The sequence below is a fragment of the Bombina bombina genome, chromosome 3, assembly GCF_027579735.1.
Source record: "Bombina bombina isolate aBomBom1 chromosome 3, aBomBom1.pri, whole genome shotgun sequence".
NCBI lineage: Eukaryota > Metazoa > Chordata > Amphibia > Anura > Bombinatoridae > Bombina > Bombina bombina.
In genome coordinates, this window is record NC_069501.1 from 552,650,029 (window position 1) to 552,659,274 (window position 9,246).

Below are 9,246 nucleotides of genomic sequence, written 5' to 3' on the forward strand. Positions count from 1 at the left end.
TTTGTTAACCTGTCTTCTGTCAGGTAAATCTTCATTTCTACAGAATCTATAAGAGTCCCCAAGAAGGGAACTCTTGTGAGTGGAAAGAGAGAACTCTTCTTTTCGTTCACCTTCCATCCATGCGACCTTAGAAATGCCAGTACTAACTCTGTATGAGACTTGGCAGTTTGAAAGCTTGAAGCTTGTATCAGAATGTCGTCTAGGTACGGAGCTACCGCAATTCCTTGCGGTCTTAGTACCGCCAGAAGAGCACCCAGAACCTTTGTGAAGATTCTCGGAGCCGTAGCCAATCCGAATGGAAGAGCTACAAACTGGTAATGCCTGTCTAGAAAGGCAAACCTTAGATACCGGTAATGATTTGTGAATCGGTATGTGAAGGTAAGCATCCTTTAAATCCACTGTGGTCATGTACTGACCCTTTTGGATCATGGGTAAAATTGTCCGAATAGTCTCCATTTTGAACGATGGAACTCTTAGGAATTTGTTTAGGATCTTTAAATCCAGGATTGGCCTGAAAGTTCCCTCTTTTTTGGGAACCACAAACAGATTTGAGTAAAACCCTTGTCCCTGTTCCGACCGTGGAACTGGATGGATTACTCCCATTAATAAAAGCTCTTGTACGCAGCGTAGAAACGCCTCTTTCTTTATTTGGTTTGTTGACAACCTTGACAGATGAAATCTCTCTCTTGGGGGGGGAGAGTCCAGAAGGTATCCCTGAGATATTATCTCTAGCGCCCAGGGATCCTGGACATCTCTTGCCCAAGCCTGGGCGAAGAGAGAAAGCCTGCCCCCCACTAGATCCGTTCCCGGATCGGGGGCCCTCAATTCATGCTGTTTTAGGGGCACCAGCAGGTTTCCTGGCCTGCTTGCCCTTGTTCCAGGACTGGTTAGGTCTCCAGCCTTGTCTGTAGCGAGCAACAGATCCTTCTTGTTTTGGAGCAGAGGAAGTTGATGCTGCTCCTGCTTTGAAATTCCGAAAGGAACGAAAATTAGATTGTCTAGCCTTAGGTTTGGCTCTGTCTTGAGGCAGGGCATGGCCTTTACCTCCTGTAATGTCAGCGATAATTTCTTTCAATCCGGGCCCGAATAAGGTCTGCCCTTTGAAAGGTATATTAAGTAATTTAGACTTAGAAGTAACGTCAGCTGACCAGGATTTTAGCCACAGTGCTCTGCGCGCCTGAATGGCGAATCCGGAATTCTTAGCCGTAAGCTTAGTTAAATGTGCTACGGCATCTGAAATAAATGAGTTAGCTAACTTAAGAGCTTTAAGCCTGTGTGTAATCTCATCTAATGGAGCTGATTCACGTGTCCCTTCCAGAGACTCAAACCAAAATGCTGCTGCAGCCGTGACAGGCGCAATGCATGCAAGGGGTTGCAATATAAAACCTTGTTGAACAAACATTTTCTTAAGGTAACCCTCTAACTTTTTATCCATTGGATCTGAAAAGGCACAGCTATCCTCCACCGGGATAGTGGTACGCTTAGCTAAAGTAGAAACTGCTCCCTCCACCTTAGGGACCGTTTGCCATAAGTCCCGTGTGGTGGCGTCTATTGGAAACATCTTTCTAAATATCGGAGGGGGTGAGAACGGCACACCGGGTCTATCCCACTCCTTAGTAATAATTTCAGTTAGTCTCTTAGGTATAGGAAAAACGTCAGTACTTGTTGGTACAGCAAAATATTTATCCAACCTACACATTTTCTCTGGTATTGCAACTGTGTTACAATCATTCAGGGCCGCTAACACCTCCCCTAGTAAAACACGGAGGTTTTCCAGCTTAAATTTAAAATTTGAAATATCTGAATCCAATCTGTTTGGATCAGAACCGTCAGCCGCAGAATGAAGCTCTCCGTCCTCATGTTCTGCAAGTTGTGACGCAGTATCTGACATGGCCCTAACATTATCAGCGCACTCTGTTCTCACCCCAGAGTGATCACGCTTACCTCTTAGTTCTGGTAATTTAGCCAAAACTTCAGTCATAACAGTAGCCATATCCTGTAATGTGATTTGTAATGGCCGCCCAGATGTACTCGGCGCCACAATATCACGCACCCCCCGAGCGGGAGATGCAGGTACTGACACGTGAGGCGAGTTAGTCGGCATAACTCTCCCCTCGTTGTTTGGTGAAATGTGTTCAATTTGTACAGATTGACTTTTATTTAAAGTAGCATCAATACAGTTAGTACATAAATTTCTATTGGGCTCCACTTTGGCATTAGCACATATAGCACAGATGTCTTCCTCTGAATCAGACATGTTTAACACACTAGCAAATAAACTAGCAACTTGGAAATACTTTTCAAGTAATTTACTATAATATGAAAACGTACTGTGCCTATACGAAGCACAGAAAGAGTTATGACAGTTGAAAGTTAATAAACTGAAAGGTTATAGCATCAAATCTTTGTAAAAAACACAATTTTAGCAAAGGCTTGTTCCCATTAGCGAAGGATAACTAACCCTGATAGCAGAAAAAAAAGTTACAGAAATAAACGTTTTTTATCACAGTCAACTACAATCTCACAGCTCTGCTGTGAATGATTACCTCCCTCAAAACAAGTTTTGAAGACCCCTGAGTTCTGTAGAGATGAACCGGATCATGCAGGAAATACAATGAGCTTCTGACTGAATTTTTTGACCTCCCCCTCACACACAACAGTGAGAGAGATCAGTAAACTGTCATAAATTAAATAAAACAACTGCCAAGTGGAAAAAATAATGCCCAAAACATTTTATTCACCCAGTACCTCAGAAAATGAAATGATTTTACATGCCAGCAAAAAACGTTTAACATAAATTAAGTGTTATTAAAGAGCCTGTTGCCAGTCCCTGCAAATTAGGCTAAAGTCTTATGCACACAGTATAATTCCAGTGAAGTGCCATTCCCCAGAATACTGAAGTGTAAAATATACATACATGACAGCCTGATACCAGTTGCTGCTACTGCATTTAAGGCTGAGTTTACATTATATCGGTATGGCAGAATTTTCTCATCAATTCCATTGTCAGAAAATAATAAGCTGCTACATACCTCTTTGCAGATTAATCTGCCCGCTGATCTGAAGTTTACCTCTCCTCAGATGGCCGAGAAACAGCAATATGATCTTAACTACGCCGGCTAAAATCATAGTAAAAACTCAGGTAGATTCTTCTTCAAATTCTACCAGAGAAGGAATAACACACTCCGGTGCTATTATAAAATAACAAACTTTTGATTGAAGGTATAAAACTAAATATAATCACCATAGTCCTCTCACACATCCTATCGAGTCGTTGGGTGCAAGAGAATGACTGGTAATGGCAGTTAGGGGAGGAGCTATATAGCAGCTCTGCTGGGTGAATCCTCTTGCACTTCCTGTTGGGGAGGAGTTAATATCCCATAAGTAATGGATGATCCGTGGACTGGATACACTTAACAAGAGAAAAGAGGTATGTCTCTCCCATGGTCTGATCTACAAATTGTCTTTGTAGGACCACTTACAAAGACATCACGGGGCAATCAATACATGTTAACCGTTACATGTATGTTTACCAAATGGGTGGAGTGTCTTCCATCCCCTAATTGTAGGTCTGAAACAGCTGCTGCTTTATTAATCAATCATGTTTTCTAGGGTTGCACCAATACCGATACTAGTATCGGTACCGATACCAAGTATTTGCATGACTACTTGTACTCGTGCAAATGCAACGATACTTAAACAGATACCTCCACTTCCTACCCATATGCTATCTTTTCAAACTGCATGTTCCCATTTAATTTTCAACTGGAGTGGAGACTAAACTAAAAATTGTTTACTACTGTTCTGCCAATACAAATTGCTGTTATTTGTATTATTGTAGGAGAGATCACTGTACCTCGTTCAGACAAACCCCTGAAGTACTGGGCAGTTAATAAACAGATTTCCAGCTCTGGCTAAAATGGGCCAAAAATATTTTTCTGCCCCATGCAGTAGTGTGTAAAGTGAAAGACTGTTCAACTTAGAGTCAAACCTCCATACAAATGTCAGATTGATGTTATATAACAGCCCTACAACCCAATTGCATCACCCCTTTAAATGTAATATTTTATTGTAATATTTTTTATTTATAAACATGTTCAGTGAACTTTGTGACAAATAAAACTTATTATTTTATAATGTCTTTTGAATTACAGTCCTTTATAATTATAAAGAAGGAATCTTAAATAATTAGTCTGTATTGTGCTTGGCTAACTGTCACATGACATTAAAAAAAAAGTATCGGTAATTAGTATCGGCGAGTATTTGAAAACAAGTATCGGTACTTGTACTCGTTCATAAAAAAATGGTATCGGTGCAACCCTAATGTTTTCTCTAGGTTTGGACTTCCTCAGAGGGTTGAGTCAAATAGAGGTACTCATTTCACAAGTGAAGTGATGAGAAGAATGTGGTCTATTCTGGGTGTGAAAAGGAAATTACATATTTCCTACCGTGCTGCCTCGAGTGGTGGAGTTGAACGGTATAATCAGTCAGTTGTAAATATCCTGAAAAAGTTTGTGAAGGAATCAGGGAAAGATTGGGATATTAAGTTGCCTTTGGTGTTGATGGCTATTAGATCCACTCCTAGTACTGCGACAAAAATGTCTCCTTTTGAACTAATGACAGTTAGAAGGATGGTACTTCCACAGCATTTGTTGTATCGTACTCAGGATCAGAGTTTGATCAATGCAACAACAACCTATCAATATGTTGAGAATTTAAGAAAGCATTTGCAACAAGCATTTGCTTTTGCTCAGAAAAATCTTGAGAAAGCCGCAATATGTGCTAAAACATATTATGACATGAAAACCACAAAGAAAGAATATGAGGTAAATGATCAAGTTTATCTTTACAATTTTCTTCGAAATCAAGTTAGAGAGAAGTTTCTCCCATCATGGAAAGGGCCGTATATCATTATTGACAAACTTTCACTTGTGGCATACAAGATTTTGATTCCCACAAGTGGGAAGTCAATAGAAAAGTGGGTACACTTTAACCAATTGCATGCTTGTCACCCTAGGTCAAAGTTAAAACTAGAGGGGGAGAATAATCCATATATAGAAGAATAATCACTATGATTATTAAAATGGTTTCTTTAGGATAAAGGTGTATATTTTGTACTGAATATGTTTTTTCCCCCTATTACAGATAAATATCACCTTCCAGTTGGGTTTGGATTGATGAGATCCAGGATGTTGGCAGTCATCTGGACCATCCTGTTCCTGTGCCAGGGTGTCTCGGTTGAGATTCATGTACAACCTGTGATAGAACCTGGTCCATCTTCTGGGATCATGCTTGAGGAATCGCCCGGTTTCCTGATTACCAACCGGAAAGTTTTCTCCCAAAAGATATTCATCAGTCTGGATCCTAAGGTTACTATTGCAAAATATTTTGATGTTTCCAAAGTTGAATCACCAGAAATTAAATCTTGGTATCAAGAACATGTTAAAAGGATCCAGTCTACTACTAAGGAAATGTTGGGGCAGTTGCAGAAGTCTTTTCCTGGTGGATCTTACAATGTGCAATCACGTACCAAACGTTCACCTGGAGTTATTGCTGGACTAGTTGCGACATCCATCATCGGTTTTTCAGCTGTTACTGCCGCAGCTGTGTCTAATTCAATTTCCATCAGTAATTTGAATAATGATAGGTTTACCTTTAATAACGTTACAGAGGTACAAGAATATATTTCTTCTATGAATAAATAGATGTGATAGAGTGATTCATATTATTTATCTGCTGTGTGATGTTTATATACTTAAAGATATCCTATGTATATATTATTAGAGGTAAAGTTTTGTGTATTATTACAAAGGTTGAGTATAATTTGTCCAAGCCAGATACTGTATAATGACAAGGATATGTTTTGTACGTTTTTTTCTTAAATGGTCCTTATGGCGGTACCCACGTTGTTTAGACGATGCTGGGATTTTATGGGTTTTTTTTTTGGTTTTTTTTCCTCTCCTCCTTATCCCGCCCCTCCCTTTTGCCCCCTCTCCATGATTTATTTGTTTGATATTGATAGTAAAACTGCTAGATAAAATAGAGGAGAGAAGATGAGTTTTAATCAGAGTAGAAATGTGAACTTCTTGTCATGGAATGTTGGTGGTGTATAGTCTCCAAGGAAGTGTAAACTTATAATTAAATGCTTAGCCAAACATAAACCGGATGTGGTATTTCTGCAAGAACTACATCTTTCTGAAGTAGAATTACCTAAACTTAAGATGAGATGGGTGGGAGATCTAGTAGCTACACCTGTTAGAAATAGGAAAGCTGGAGTAGCAATTTTATTCCACAAAGAATTAGATGTTAAAATTATCAAAACAGAACTGGATACAGAAGCTAGATACATTATTGTGTTCACCTTGTACTATGCAATCTCTATGGTCCTAATATACATAGCCCATTATTCTGGGAAAAATTAAAAAGTAAAATTATATCCCTTTAAGGGACAAAATCTCATAATTGGAGGTGATTTTAACATGTCCCCTGTTCCGGAGCTGGATAGTTTATCAAAGAAAAAGTTGTACGATTATAATAGAATTGCAAAAACGTTTAAATCTTTTCTCTCCAAATATCAAACATCTTGAGTTTAGAGGATTAATAATCCAGATGCTAAGGTCTACTCATGTGAATCCAAGTCTCATAAAACGTTTTCCCGGATTGACTTTTTATTTGTTTCATAATCACTTTCTATTATGAATATAATTCCGCTGATAAACAATATAGAAATATCTGATCATGCAATTATTTCTTTAACATTTCCGGCCCTGATAAGAACAAAAAATGGCTCCCAAAACTTTGTCTTTCCATGCTTCTGGGTGAATAATCCTAGATTTAGTCTCTGGCTGAAGCAGAAATGGAAAGATTTTGTCTCTTTTAATATTGCTAGCTTTAATAAAATTGAGACTTTCTGGGAGGCTTCTAAAGCCGTGCTAAGAAGGGAAATCAAGGCGTATTTATATGCCTGGAATAAAAAAAATAGGGCAAGTGAAATTCAAACTGCTAATAGGATAAGGAATGCTTATAGAAAATTTTGCAATGAGAGATCTAAAGGGAATTTGGAAATATATTGTGCAGCCCGAAATGACCGTGATATTATGCTAAAGCAAAAATCTTATCGGGAGGAGGTAAAACTTAATATTCAATTTAAAGGTTCATTTGGTTGCTCAGCTAAGCATCTAGCTAGGCTAGTTAAAAATAGAAAGAGCCGGAATTTTATACCCGCAATCAAAACAGAAGTAAATAGACATCTAGATACGGAAAACAGAAGTCAAGCTTTTCATGCATTTTATAATAAGGTTGATATCAATATGGATAATTTAGAAAATTCTGGACAAAGATAAAATTGCCTATAATCCCGCCTGAATATCTTAAAATTTTAAATGCACCGATATCAGGCGAAGAAATTCTTAAAGCAATAGAAAAAATGAAAAAGAAGAAAGCTGCGGGTCCGGATTTTTTACCCGCAGAATATTATATAATCTTAGCAGATGAAATAAAAACGTTGTTGGAAAAATTATATAATGACTATTTCTGTTCTAATAATCCTATGTCTAAATATTTTGCGGCGGCAAATATTTCTTTAATTTTGAAGAAAAATAAAGATGCGGAAAATCCGGCCTCTTATAGACCGATTTCGGTACTTAATAGTGATTATAAGATTTTAACTTCTATTATTGGGACTAGACTTGCTAAGGGGCTAGAACATATTATACATCCCGATCAGACCGGATTTATGACTGCCAGAAATTCATTAAAAAATATTCGTAAGGTTACTTTATTATTAGATTATTTCTGGAATCTGGAAAAGAGTAAATTGAACAAGAGGTCTACAGATCTAGCGTTACTTACGCTTGACGCAGAAAAAGCGTTTGATTCGATCATTTGGTGTTATCTATTCCAGGCTATGGAAAAATTCGGCTTAAAGGACCAATTTATGCTCTTTGTCCGCAAAATATATAACTCCCCAATATCTTATTTAATAATTAATGGTATTCAGTCACCAAAATTAACTCTTGAAAGAGGTACAAGGCAGGGATGCCCATTATCCCCTCTCCTATTTAATATTGCACTTGAACCGCTTTCAATTTGGTTGAGGGATAATCTATCGGGGGTTTCTTTTGGCTCTCATACGATGAAAGTATTACTGTATGCGGATGACCTGCTATTAGTTTGCGAGAATACCCCACAGACTATTCCATTAATCCAATACATGTTAGCTGAATTTAAAAAAGTGAACTTATGTGGGTAAATAAATTAAGGGCAAGCTGTCAATCTCATCCTTTTAAAATAGTAGAATCCTTTAGATATTTAGGTATTATGTTGCATAATAATCCTCAAAAATGGTATAATCTAAATTTCTGTCCAATTCTAGAGAAGGCAAAGAAAGATCTTGAGCTTTGGGCCTCTTTTCCTCTATCTATTTCCGCTCAAATTAATTTAATCAAATCAATTGTATTTCCACGTATCCTATATCCATTACAGAATTTACCTCTGTTGCTTACCAATAGAGATATACAGTGTTTTCAAAGATCTGTATCTAGGTTTATATGGGGGGGGAAAAACCTCGTATCTCTTTAAATCAACTAATGCAGAAGCATAACGCGGCAGGTCTAGCACTTCCCAATCTTCGATTCTATAATCTGGCTACTTTAGTTAAAATAGCGCTAGATTGGATTACGGACTCTAATAATTTTGCAACTATTGATCTAGAAAGTTTTCTTATACAACCTTTTGCTTTAAAAGCTATGTTACATTGTACCTTAAAGTTACATACATCTAAGGTTAGATCAATGATTACAATTAAAAATATTGTTATAGCTTGGCAAAGGTTTTGCAATATTATGCAAATTGATCAACATTTTTCAAATATCTCCAGTTATCTCATTTTTACTATAAACAGAGTTCCTCTGTGGACGCGATGGATAAATGGGTAGACCTTGACATCTGTATTAATAAATTTAGGAATGGTAATACATCTATCTCTTTATTATATGATCTTTTGTTGGCTAAACAAAGCTTGCCTATGTTAGAGAATTTATGCAATAGTTGGATAAAGATATTTCCTGGGTGCGAGGCGGATACCATTAAGCATAGTTTTGATTCTCTGGATAAATGTGTTATCCCTACAAATTGGAAAGAGTCACATTTTAAACTTGTTAATAATTATTATTTGACACCTTTCAAGATGTCACGACTTTTTCCTAACCAGTCTTTTGTTTGTAATCGCTGCCGGTATCCTAATGC